This window comes from Gekko japonicus, unplaced genomic scaffold (assembly GCF_001447785.1).
Source record: "Gekko japonicus isolate JY-2015 unplaced genomic scaffold, Gekko_japonicus_V1.1 scaffold507, whole genome shotgun sequence".
NCBI classification, from domain to species: Eukaryota; Metazoa; Chordata; class Lepidosauria; order Squamata; family Gekkonidae; genus Gekko; species Gekko japonicus.
The window spans coordinates 906,010-918,817 of NW_015172020.1; the positions used below are offsets into that span (position 1 = coordinate 906,010).

The window sequence follows — 12,808 nt, forward strand, 5'->3', positions numbered from 1 at the left end:
TCTTGCTGGCCTCTTTCCCAAACCGTGCACTTCTGAGACACAGCGACAAAACCGCTCTCTCTGGGTGCTGCATCCGTGGAGAGTCTTTTCTCTCTCTATTTTGGCGCAACCCATTTGGCAGGTCCCAGAAACAGTAACTGTTTTCTATGCCCAAGGCTACGGTTGGGGTACCACGGCTACTTTTAGAACTGCAGAGAAGGAAGAACTGCAGGGCTGTGCTCTGTTTGGGGCAGAAGACCTGATGCCATTTTTTATTCATCCCCAGTGTTTCCAGATAATCTTATGACAAAAAATACAATAAAAAGTAGTCTACAAATTTGATTTCAAATCCTTTGGAGAGCCTGTTCCCCCTCTTTATCCTTCTCGGAAACGAAAATACAAAACAGACATTCTAAACTACAGAAAAGCAACACACTAGAAAAAAAATCTGTGGACTTGGTTGGAGGGTATGTTGCATTTTGCTTCTGGGCCCGATTCAAGGTATTGGTGTTGACCTTTAAAGTCCTATGTTTGGTGCAATGGTGAAGAGCGGCGGACTCGAAACTGGAGAACCGGGTTTGATTCCCCCCCCTCCTCCACATGCAGCCAGCTGAGTGACCTTGGGTCAGTCACAGTTCTCTCAGTGCTGTTCTCTCAAGAGCAGTTCTCTCAGAGCTCTCTCAGCCCTACCTACCTCACAGGGTGTCTGTTGCAGGGAGAGGAAGGGAAAGGAGATCATAAGCCACTCCAAGAGAAGGGCGGGGTATAAACCCAGCTGATGTTGCTGCTGCCGCTGCTCCTCCTCCTTCTTCATGGCTTGGGGCCATCATCTCTCAAGCACCATCAGCTCCTATAGGGCCATCCTCTGCAGTCGTCTTCAGAGGCCCAACTTATGCAGCCTCCGTCACCTGAGGTTAGATAGGTGGCAGCTGAAGAAATGGCCATCTTGGTTGTAGCACTGACATGTTGGGACTCCCACCCATGGGTGATTTGTCCGTCGACTGCGATCGTTGTCTTCCACCAGCAGGTGAAGACTTTTTGCTTCGTTTGGCGTTCCCACATGAAGCCACCTTTTAGCTGCCTTATACTGAATCAGACTGTTGGTCTATCCAGGTCAGTATCGCCTACTCAGACTGGAAGCAGCTCTCCCAAATCATGGGCTGAAGTCTTTCCCATCACCTGCTTCCTGCTCCGTTTAACTGGAGAGGTCGGGGATTGAACCCGGGACCTTCTGCATGTCAAGCTGATGCTCCAACACCGAGCCATGGCCCCTTAATTCCCCTACTAACTTATATTAGCCCTCTTCCCTGCTTGTGTGTTCATTTGTCTTTATGTGTTTTGTTTTAAATATTGTGCACCTATGCGGTGGCACAGGCAGTAAATGAAGCCTGCATTTCCATCTGGCCGAACAGCTTCGGCTGTTCGAGCCCCACCGTGGCCGGAGTGAGCTCCCGGCCCTATGTCCCAGCTCCCGCCCACCCAGCGGCTCGAAAGCCCGTTAAAGGGCAAGTAGACAAATGGGTACCTGAGCGGGGGAGCACCCGTCCTTCGGCGTGAGCAGCGGAGCGGCAGCAGTTGGCGAGTCGAGCGAGAGAGCAGAGGCTGGGTCGGCGGAGCGTAGAGGCGGGGCGACGCGGCAGGCCGGAGCCGATTGGACAGAGGCCGACTGCAGGAGCACGCACTGACGTGTGCTTGGCCCAGGCCTGGGAGGAGTCGCGACGACCGAAGGAAGACCTGCGCCAGGAAGACGTCATCGCCGAACTGGTAAAAGACCGCCCGCAGAAAGACCACAAAACAACGAAAGTCTCCGCTTCAGGGTGCCTGTTAGGTTAGTCACTTCCCCCATTGTATGTGTGTGTGGCCTTAGGTAGGATTGTATCAAAATGTATAATGTAAACCACTCAGAGCCCTTAGGGGGTGAGCGGTATATAAATCAAAGGAAATAAATAAATAAATGCTGTTTTATTGTTTTATAAATGATCCTGGGCTGTGTTTCAGGGGCAGAGCACTTGTTTTGCATAGAGAAGGTCCCAGGTTCGATTCCTGCCTTCTCCAGGAAAAAAGGCCAGAGGAGAAGAAGATGAAGAAGAGTTGGGTTTTATACCCCACTTTTCATTCCCAAAGGACTCTCAGAGTGGTTTACAATCACCTTCCCTTCCTCTCCCCACAACAGACACCCTATGCGGTAGGTGGGGCTGAGAGAGCTCTGAGCAAACTGTGACTAACACAAGGTCACCCACCTGGCTTCATGCAGAGGAGTGGGGAATCAAACCCAGTTCTCCTGATTAGAGTCCCGCCGCTCTTAATCACTATACCACACGGGCTCTCGGAAGCCCTGGGGAGGCACTGCCTATCATCCCAGGTGATATGGAGCTCAGCTGGTCCAATGGGCAGTCTCCGTGAAAAGCAGCTTCATAGGTTGTCTCTGTGTAAAGCGCTGTGGCTTGGCAGTGGAGTATGGCACTTGCCCACAGACGACCCAGGTTCTGTCCCTTGGCAAAGACCTTTCTCAGCCTGCAACACTGGAGAGATACTGCCATTCAAGGGAGATGGCTATCAGCTACTGGTGTGACTCGGGCTCAGGGAATTATCTATCTTCAGTTTCGTATGTTCCTAAACTGCTGTGCAAAAGCAAACAACCTGTGGGTTATTGCTTTCCCATTTCCCCCTTCCATGCCACTGAATGGCTGGGTGGGCTTTTCTGAGATAGCGTCCAGGCACATGGCCCATAGAAAGATGGAGTGGCCCCATTTTGACTGCCCTGCTGCCCTCACTAAGCCTCAGAGAAGGCAAATTCTAGATGCTTATCTTCCCCCTTGAAAACATACTCAATTCTTCCTTTGGAAAGACAAACTGTGCAGGGCAAAGGTGTTTCTGGCATGAGAGAAAGCTGGGAAGATTGTGTGAGTTTACTAGCACGGGTTGTATCCCATCGGGGCTGAGCTGGTTTTCTCCGCTGTTTGCAGGTTCTTCAGTCAGGGCATGGCCAGAGTGAAGAGCCAAGGGACTCTTGGCCCTTGGCCTTCTTATCCTGCGGCGAAGGCTGTTCTGAAAAAGTCTGCCTCAAACCTCAGTGGCAATCTCAGGATTCTCTTGTGAGCCTTGTCTCATCAGTCTTTGAGGAGCCTCTTAAAACCCAAGTGCTGCGGCTTGTGACAGTCTGAGTCTCATGCCAGGTTCACAGCCGCCCACTTTCCAGCGCTGATGACTGAGTTTGGTGGGGCTGCAGTGGCACAGATGTGGTTTGCTGGACAGCTGATCTTAGCAACAGCTGTTCCACACCGATCGATGAATGAAGCGACCAAAAACGCTGGAAGGTCTTTGAGCAGGAGGCCCTCTGCTGGGCAGCTGTAGGAACTTCACAAACGCCACGTTCTCCCTCTGGTGCCAAAGAGTTACCATTGAATAGAGTCCAAGCTCTTTATTCTGTCTGCCAAAACGGAGCAATCATGATGATGTCGATCATGGCATACGGACACACAGCCTTCTGCACCTTTCCCCCGATTTGCCTGCGTAAAGAAAGGCAACATATATGTAATTTGATTATTTCAAAGCACCACTTCTTGCCCGCGAAGGCTGTTCTGAAAAAGTCTGCCTCAAACCTCAGTGGCAATCTCAGGATTCTCTTGTGAGCCTTGTCTCATCAGTCTTTGAGGAGCCTCTTAAAACCCAAGTGCTGCGGCTTGTGACAGTCTGAGTCTCATGCCAGCTTCACAGCCGCCCACTTTCCAGTACTGATGACTGAGTTTGGTGGGGCTGCAGTGGCACAGATGTGGTTTGCTGGACAGCTGCTGATCTTAGCAACAGCTGTTCCACACCGATAGATGAATGAAGCGACCAAACATGCTGGAAGGTCTTTTGAGCAGGAGTCCCTCTGCTGGGCAGCTGTGGGAACTTCACAAGCGCCACGTTCTCCCTCTGGTGCCAACGAGTTACCATTGAATAGAACCCAGCTCTTTATTCTGTCTGCCAAACGGAGCAGTCATGATGATTTTTACGGTCACCCTGAGCATCGAAGTCAACATGCCAATGTAGATCATGGCATGCAGGCACACAGCCTTCTGCACCTTTCCCCCGATTTGCCTGCGTAAAGAAAGGCAACATATATGTAATTTGATTATTTCAAAGCACCACTTCTTGCCCGGACAGGTTTATTTGAGGTTTTGCATTTTTACTACAGATTTCCACCACGCTCGCCTCGCGCAGGGAAGGAGGGCGTTCTACCGGCTGCGATCGTGGACCAGAAGTCTCGTTGCAGGCTCCAAAGGCCGCTTTGTTCCAGACTTAAAAACACAAGCTCTCCTTCAAAGTTTGACCAGCAAAGTTTTATTCAAGGTGTGAACTTTCGTGTGCACGCTCACTTCCTCATACATTACACACCAAAGCTCATACCTTGAATAAAACTTTGCTGGTCTTAACTCTTAAGGGTGCCTGTGGACTCCAACTGTGTTCCGTTGCTTCAGACCAACTCGGCTAACCCACCTGAATCAATGAATGTTCTACTTCAGGTTTGCATTGGGTGCTCGCCATATGCGTGGCAAAAGTCTCATGCTTAATGGGAAGAGCCCTTTAACACTGTCTGCAGGATGTCGTCAATGGCTTGTTTTTAACTTGACAAATGTCAGGTGTTTCATAACATTGTTTTTACTGGTAAGTCGCCTCGAGCAGGTCTCTGGATCGGCGGCATACAGACTCCTTAAATAAATAATTCTATTTCTTTGGTTGCCCCGCACGTTCAATGAGGAACCGGACGTGTCTATGTAGAGACGTTGGATTTTTATCTCTACGGCGTCGTTCCCCACCGTTGTTACTCTATGGTGACGGATTCCTGTTCCTAAGACCGCTCTGCGTTTTACACTCGGTGGTCGGCAGCCAGCTTCCCTCCGACTCGTTCGGCAGGGGCGGGGCGGGCTGCTGGTCGGTCTCGTCGAAGCCTGGCAGGTAAGTGGGGGATCCTTGGAGCTGGGGGTGAGTGGGAGAGGAATAGCAAAAGGGAACGGAGTGGGGAGAGGGGAAGCAGAAGCGTTTAAGACTTCCGGGCAGCATTCTTAATTGCCAAGACTTGCCTGTAGCGTGTCTGTGTCTACTGTCTAGAGAGCTTCTGAGCATGTGCAAAGTGCGTTTCACTTTAACCACAACCGGACACCCACATCTCTGGGACTGGGGAGGTGTGGGGCTCCCACTGCCCTTTATTTTTATTTATTTATTTATTTATTTATTAAAACATTTATATCCCGCCGAGGGTTGCCAGCTTTTAAACCGGTCCCCCTAGTTGTCCCTTTAATGGCAGTTTGATCTACAACAGATAGAAGGTGATGTTGCCTACCTGCAAGCCGGGCATGAACTGAGCTGCCCATTCTCGCAGGTTAAGGCGTGACCTGAAGACGTGTGCTTGCCCACAAAAGCTGACACCCAGAATTAAACTTTGTTGGCTTTAAAGATGCCGCTGGACTCAGACTTTGTTCTGCTGCTTCAGACCAACGCAGCTACCCCACCTGACTCCGGATAGCCCCAGTTAGCATGATATCGTTAGATATTGAAAGCTAAGCAGTGTCCGCCTTGGGCTAGTATTTGGATGGGAGGCTTACAAGGGCCCCGGTCACACGGCAAAGTTGCCACGGGAGAGGCACGGATAGTGGACGGATTATCCAGGCGCGATCACACCCCAACATCTGGGAAGTGGAGCGCACCTGTGGCTTACTGCCAACAATGCGCCTTAAAAAACTAGTACTGTACTGATGCGTCTGATCGCGCATCAAACTGCGCCTGGGCAATTAGCCACGCCTCCCCCCCCCCCCACCCACCCGTATGCACCGGGGCCAAGGAATGCCAGGACTCCTACACCAAGGCAGGCAGTAGCAAACCGCCTCTGAACACCTCTTACCTCGAAAACCCTACAGGGGGGTCACCATAAATCAGCTGCAACTTGACGTCACTTTCCAACAACCAGAGCCGTCTGTTCTCCTGACAGATTGGCCCCCCTAATCCCGCCTTTCCTCTAGGTTCACGGTGGCTTACAATAATAGTTAAAACAGTTAGGCACCTTTTATTTTACAAAGTGACTGCTGGCTTCCTCACTTCCTCCTCTTCAGCCCCCCCCTCCCTTTTTGATTCTGAAAGGGAGGCCTGCGACCTCGAGCCTGGCTTAGTCCGCATGGCGAGTTTACCCTGGGGTTGCTCCGTTTTGCCATGAGGTATGCTTTTTGGGGTGCTCCTTTTTGCCATGGGCTACGCTTGTTTTTCACCACTCTTATTGAAGATATTGCCAGTTGTTCTGCTTAGGGGGAATCCTGTTCCTGAGGTCTGGTGTCCCGGATCAGCACAGCAAAGTATCTGGCAAGGCACATTGGGCCCACCTCCGAATGGGAGAAGTACCTGGAGGTAGCAGAACCAGGTTGCCTACATTGCCTGTTTCCTGGTGGGAGAAACGCTGGACAGAGCAGAACAGTGGCTGGTTTTTGCTCCTTTTTAGATCCATTGAGGAGCTGCGGTGGCCCAAGTGGTTAAGACACTGAACTGCAGGCTGTGGAAGGTCAGTAGTTCAGCAGTTCGAGACCCGAGTGTGCCGCATGACGGAGTGAGCTCCCGTCTCTAGTTCCAGCTCCTGCCAACCTAGCCGTTCTAAAGCAAGAAATTGCAAGTAGATAAATAGGTACCCCTTCGGTGGGAAGGTAACAGCGTTCTGTCCGCCTTGGTGTTGAGTCATGCCGGCCACATGACCACGGAAACGTCTTCCGACAGCGCTGGCTCTTCGGCTTAGAAACGGAGATGAGCACCGCAACCCTAGAGTCGGATTTGACTGGCTTTCGAGCAAGGGAACCTTTACCTTTACCTAGATCCATTGACCCCCAACAGGCCTGTGAAGAACAGTCACACCCCACCCCTTCATCAGAGCTGTAATTTGGTAGCGAAGGGGAATCCCGCTGGAGTGAGGAAGAGATGCCCAGGGGGCCTATAAAAGCCAGCAGCTGACCCTAAGAAGACCAAACACAAGTTGGAGCTCAACCTTTGCATCTCCTTGGGCCCACCACAGAGGTCTGTCATGTTTTATCATTAAAGAGCTAATGATGTCAAAGTTTGGAGCAAGTAGTTAACAAATAGCCAGTGTAAAGAAGCCCGTTTGCATATCCGAAAATATGCAGTATCACGTTAGTGATCATTGATGAGCTGATTAATGATCCATCAAGTTTCTACAGCCCAGGCACTGTGTATTGTGATCCCTCTGTTAGTAAGTGACACATAACAGGATCTCACCGTAGTAAATATACACCACGGCATCCTGTGTGATTGTTTTAGTGCAGTGGCGTCAATATGTGCACGTGGATTACTGGCCAGTGTTCATCTTTATCATTTACCTTTTTTTTAGGGCCATAAAACGGTTTCCCTGCCATTCCTTTTGCATACCGGTTATCCCGGCATCACCCCTACTCTTGCAGTAGACCCTTAATTTGAAAATTTCACTGTCTTTTTAAAAGAGCCACATTTGCTTCCATCCTGAGACATATTTAGCTCTCGAGTCAAAAGTTGCAACCCCACCCACCCACCCCGTCCCACCCTGATGCAAACAGAGGCCTGGGTGGTCTCTGGGAGAAAATGCAGAATGCATCTTGACTGGGGAGAGAAAGAGCTGATGATGGTGTCTCCTCGGTGGCCAGTTTTCTTGTCTGGTTCCATGCCTGGGGCAGGAGGGGGGATGATTTTGTAGGTTATTGGGGTTAATTACTTTTTGGCAGCGCAGTGAAAATGTCAGGCCCTTAATCTTGCTGGGTAATGACACAGGTGGGCAGGCAGTCTGAGGTGCCTGGAGAGCAAAAGGTGGGTTCACAGCTCAGTTACTTGGGCATGAAATCGTTTCTGCTTCCTGCAGTGCTTTTCAAAGCCACGCCTGTGCAGGTGTGCATCTTGATGCACACGCAAAATGTGATATGGAGCTGGTTAATAAACATGTTGCCTTCTAGGCGAAGACCTCATCCTGGTGGTTTGCCCTGTAGACATTTTCTCTGTTCCCACGTTATGCTTTCCTGCACTGGGGCTTACTCTATGTATCCTTCCCGTCTGCAGCTTCAACTCTGCATCCTGCACAACTTTTCTGTGCACTTGACAAAGATACTGGCCAGCAAAATGCTGGCTCAGTAGTCTGTTGTCCGTCCCCGTCCCCCCCATGGATTGAGATGGTGTTTTTCTCTTTTATTTCACTGTGTGTGCATTCATTCGTTAAATGTACACTCATCCCCTTTTTAAGGGGAGGGAAAAGCAGAATAAATATTTTAAGTACTTAAAAATTAAGGGGGGGTTAATGATGTTACTGGTATCCAGCCAATCAGAGCTGTGCGCAGCTGGCTTCTGCTGTGGCATATGAATCCACCTCCCTTTGAGCTCAGTCCTGGACAGAAGATTGCACAGAAGATTAAATTAAATTAAATGCTGAGAATGCATTTCCATAGCAAGCTCACCCCTGAAATCACGTCTGTTTATAAGCATTCTGTGAGGATGTTTTAGGAAACAGAACAAAGTTGGAGTCCAGTAGCACTTTTAAGACCAACAAAGTTTTATTCAAGGTGTGAACTTCCGTGTGTTTTTGTGAGCTTTCGTTGTAGGCAGTTCTTGGTGCTCCCCAAATAGTACATTTCTGGCTTATTGCTAGCCTCTTAGAAGCTGGGCGTGGGAGCAGAAAATCTGCTTGCTGGCTTGGAGCCAGAAGTCAATGCAAACTTCCTAACAGAAGGCAATATCTGCATGCCGTGACCCTTTGATAAATTGCCAGCTTTCTAATTTTTAATCTTAAACCCATGTCCTCAAGCACAGAGAACCGAGAGACTATTCATTTACCCCTTTCTCATTCTGGGAGCTCCGTCAATCCTTTGCGTCTGAATAGGTGGGAAGTGGCTGTGAGGGGGTGCATACAGTGTGTTTGGGGGGGGGAGTTTTCAAGTCCAAAGATTTATTATACTCATTTAATTATCTTTGTACCCAAGTGTTTCCTGCCCAGATTAGCTTCCAAAGTGGTTTACCTTTAAAACCCAGCACAAGATACAGTGTAAGAACACATGTGTTGTGTTGGGGGGGGGGGGTTTGTTAACGATTTCCTGTTCCATAGCTCTTATTCAATCATTTCCATTCCTTGCATTCTTTGTTGCCCTTGGCCCAGCGTGCTCGGAGAGTTCGTTCCTTCTGAGCCATCACAACTAAAGTCAATTTGTGAACTTTCAAGGAATGCAAAAAAGTGAACAGGGAGAGGCGCCCTAGTTCTGAGGTTTTCTTTGGCACTGTGAAAATTGCCCCCAGATTCTGCAACGTATGTTAGGGCTGGGGTTGTTGGCTGCTGATGACAATCGGGGGCGGGGGGGTAGCCCTTTGGATGTTAACCCCCCCTTTCATACTCTTGCTGGTGGTTGCTGATTGCTGGGGTGGCTTTTGATGTCCATGCCTGGTGGTGATAAAGGCGTCCCTCCTGGGAATGCACCCCAACAGAAGCGGGGTGGGGGAGGGTGGCAGTGCAGACGATGACCTTCCTCAGAAAGGATCCAGGGACTGTTGGGAACTAGCAGAATACAGAGAGGTACTGATTTGCTCTGTTCATAGCCTGCTTTCCTCACTGAAGCTCCAGACGGATTACGAAATAGAATACAACTCATGCAGCTCTAGTAAGGTGTCCAGCAATGCTCTCTCTAAGCTCTGGAGTCTTGTGAGCCAAGATTCTACTCTGTGAGCGACTGGCATTAAAGCTGTGAGCGAGCGATTTGGCTCCTGCATAAATCAGTTTGCTCTGGAGCCATCCTCCCTGAGCTTAGACAAAAATGTGTGAGCCAGAGGCTAAAAAACTGTGAGCTAGCTCACACTAACTCAGCTTAGAGGAAACACTGGTGCCCAGTCAGCCATGCGATAGGACTCTAGTTACAGAATGAGGATGCATTTGCAATACTAACAAAAACACCATCCTGGGCATGACATCTCATAATGCTGGAAATGGATTACGAAGGTAGAAGTGAAAACAAGGAGATACATACAACAAGCATTGTCGTCAGTGATAACCCCGTCCCCTTATCAAAGCATCCCCCTGAGCCATTCCCATTCTACTGCGAGTCTGATCCTTTCTTTAAATTGTCCCGCTGAACATTTCTGTTTCTGCACAGTCTGCACAATGTTAGAAGCCTGCGGGCTTTTGCCCCTTTATTTCTCCGCTCTGGAGCTTCCCAGCTTCCATACTCGATGCTGGGTGTAATCTCTTGCAGACTTTCCCTGGATGTCTCTGTGGTTATGTAGGAGAGATAAAATGGCTGTAGGGGGTTGGTATGGGGGGTTTACGGGTACTTGCATCTGGGAGAGGCTGTTTCTCTACGGTAGAATACGTGTCTGATATGTAATGGTGTTGGGATTCTTTGATTCAGGGTCGTTGGTCGTATTGCAAACACAAGAGCACACACTTAGTAAAAGAAAAAAATCTTTACTATAAAACAAAATAGAACATGGGTATGGTACTTTGGATAAAATAAATAAAATAAAAGGTTACATACTTGCAGTTACTTTCAGTACTATATGCTAACAGCTACATCTTTCTAACTGTCTTGGCTTCTAGAAGAGAACTTCCTCTTTGGTTCACACAAAGAGCCATAAACCTTGTGAATACATTAATGCGAGATCAAAGCATTTCATCAAACAAGATGTTAGTTGACCAATACAAAGGCTACAGGTCACTTCATTAGGATAAACAACTCCCACAAACTTTCCCTAACAAACAACAGTTAACTCTGTAATGACTGAAGTGTAAGCAACTTGCAATTCCAACAAATGGGCTTCATGCTCAGTCTCCATTTAAAAGATCTTTGTGGAAGGACCTGCTAGTAGAGACCCTGGAGAGCTATAGCTGGACCAGTCTGGCAGCTTCAGATCTTCACTTTGTTCTTTTTTTTTTTGGAGGGGGGCAGCCCAGAGATCAGTGGCAGAGCATCAGCCCGACATGCACAAGGTCCCAGGCAACGCTCCCGCTAAGCTGCGGAGTCTTGTGAGCAAAGATTCTACTTTGTGAGCTCCTGGCATCAAAGTCGTGAGCAAGTGATTTGGCTGCTGCGTAAATCAGTTTGCTCTGGAGCCCCATCCTTCCTGAGCGGAGGCAAAAATGTGTGAGCTGGAGGCTAAAACTGTGAGCTGGCTCACATTGACTCAGCTTAGAGGGAACACTGGTCCCAGGCTCAATCCCTGGCGTCTCCAGTTAATGGTCGACCTGAGACACTGGAGAACCTTTGCCAGTCAGAGTAAACAGTACTGAGTAAGACCAATTTGGCGGTTGTACTTGGTGTAAGGCAGTTTCATAGGTACTCAGAAAAGCTTGAGAGCTTCCCTTATTTTTCTGCCTCTTCCTACTTGGTTATGTCTTATACTGAGAATCAGAGGTCCACTTCAGCTTGTTCTAGGTGGCTCTCTGAGGTCTTTCCCAGCCTTGGTACCTGAGACACTAGAATAACATAAGAACATGAGAGAAGCCAATGTTGGATCAGGCCAGTGGCCCATCCAGTCCAACACTCTGTCACACAGTGGCCAAAAATACCCGGTGCCATCAGGAGGTCCAGCAGTGGGGCCAGGACATTAGAAGCCCTCCCACTGTTGCCCCCCCCAAGCACCAAGAATACAGAGCATCACCTGCCCCAGACTGAGAGTTCCTATCTATACCTTGTGGCTAATAGCCACTGATGGACCTCTGCTCCAATTCCCTCTTGAAGCCGTCCATGCTTGTAGCTGCCACCACCTCCTTACTCGTCTCTTCTTTTTTATGAAGTATTTACCTGGTACATTTTTGTATCACCCTTCCTCCAAGAAGCTCAGCGTGACATACAAGATTTTCTTCCCCTTCTCCATTTTGCCCTCACAACCACCCTGTAAGGTAGGTTAGCCGGAGGAAGAGTGTCTGATCCAAGGTCACCCAGCGAGCTTCATGGCAAAGTGAGGGTTTGAACCTGGGTCTCTCAGACCCTAATCCAGCTCTTTAAGCACAGAAGAGAAGCCAGGTTGGCTCAGGCCCATCCAGCCCAACACTCTGTGTCACACAGTGGCCCAAACCCAGGTGCCGTCAGGAGGTCCACCAGCAGGGCCAGAAGTTGCCCCTTAAGCACCAGAATACAGAGCATCACTGCCCCCAGACATGTTTTTCACAGAACACAGGAAGAGAAGAAGAAGAGATTGGATTTATACCCCGCCCTTCACTTGGAGTCTCAGAGCGGCTTACAAACTCCTTTCCCCTCCCCTCCCCACAACAGACACCCTGTGAGGTGGGTGGGGCTGAGAGAACTCTGACACAAACTGCTCTTTCAGGAACAGCTGTGCCAGAGCTTGTGACTGACCCAAGGTCACATCAGCAGGTGCAAGTGGAGGAGTGGGGAATCAAACCCGGTTCTCCCAGATTAGAGTCCGCACACTTAACCACTACACCAAACTGGCTCACATTCCACCCATGAGCTATCCCTTGTCTGGATGATCCCTTCCTGGTTTCTCCTGATTTTTTTTTTTACTCCTTTTATCTATTGTTACCATAGTCTCTCTAAGCACTCTGCTAGATCTCTTTTTTTACTTTCTATTTTTTATATTTTGTGTGCTCGTGCCTGAAAGTCATGGCAACCTCTGTAGCGACTCCTACTGGGGCACGGAGGACGTCCAGAGAAGTGACTCGACAGCCTGCCTCTGCCTCACGGCCCTGGTATTCCTTGGAGGTCTCCCATCCACTGCCACAGGAGGTGGCAGCAACTACAAGCACGGACAACTTCAAGAGGGAACTGGAGAAACATGTGGAGCAGAGGTCCATCGGTGGCTATTAGCCACAAGGTATAGATAGGAACTC

At 49.3% G+C, this 12,808-nt stretch overlaps 1 protein-coding gene across 1 annotated transcript in view; it reads left to right on the forward strand.

Annotated features, from left to right (window-relative positions):
• Positions 1 to 4,855: 4,855 nt before the first annotated feature.
• TMLHE (trimethyllysine hydroxylase, epsilon) overlaps positions 4,856 to 12,808 on the forward strand; it is a 43,188-nt gene continuing 35,235 nt past the window's right edge. The window contains exon 1 of the mRNA XM_015420497.1: positions 4,856 to 4,920. The gene's annotated coding sequence lies outside the window, so the exon portion shown is untranslated. The remainder of the gene's footprint in view (positions 4,921 to 12,808) is intronic.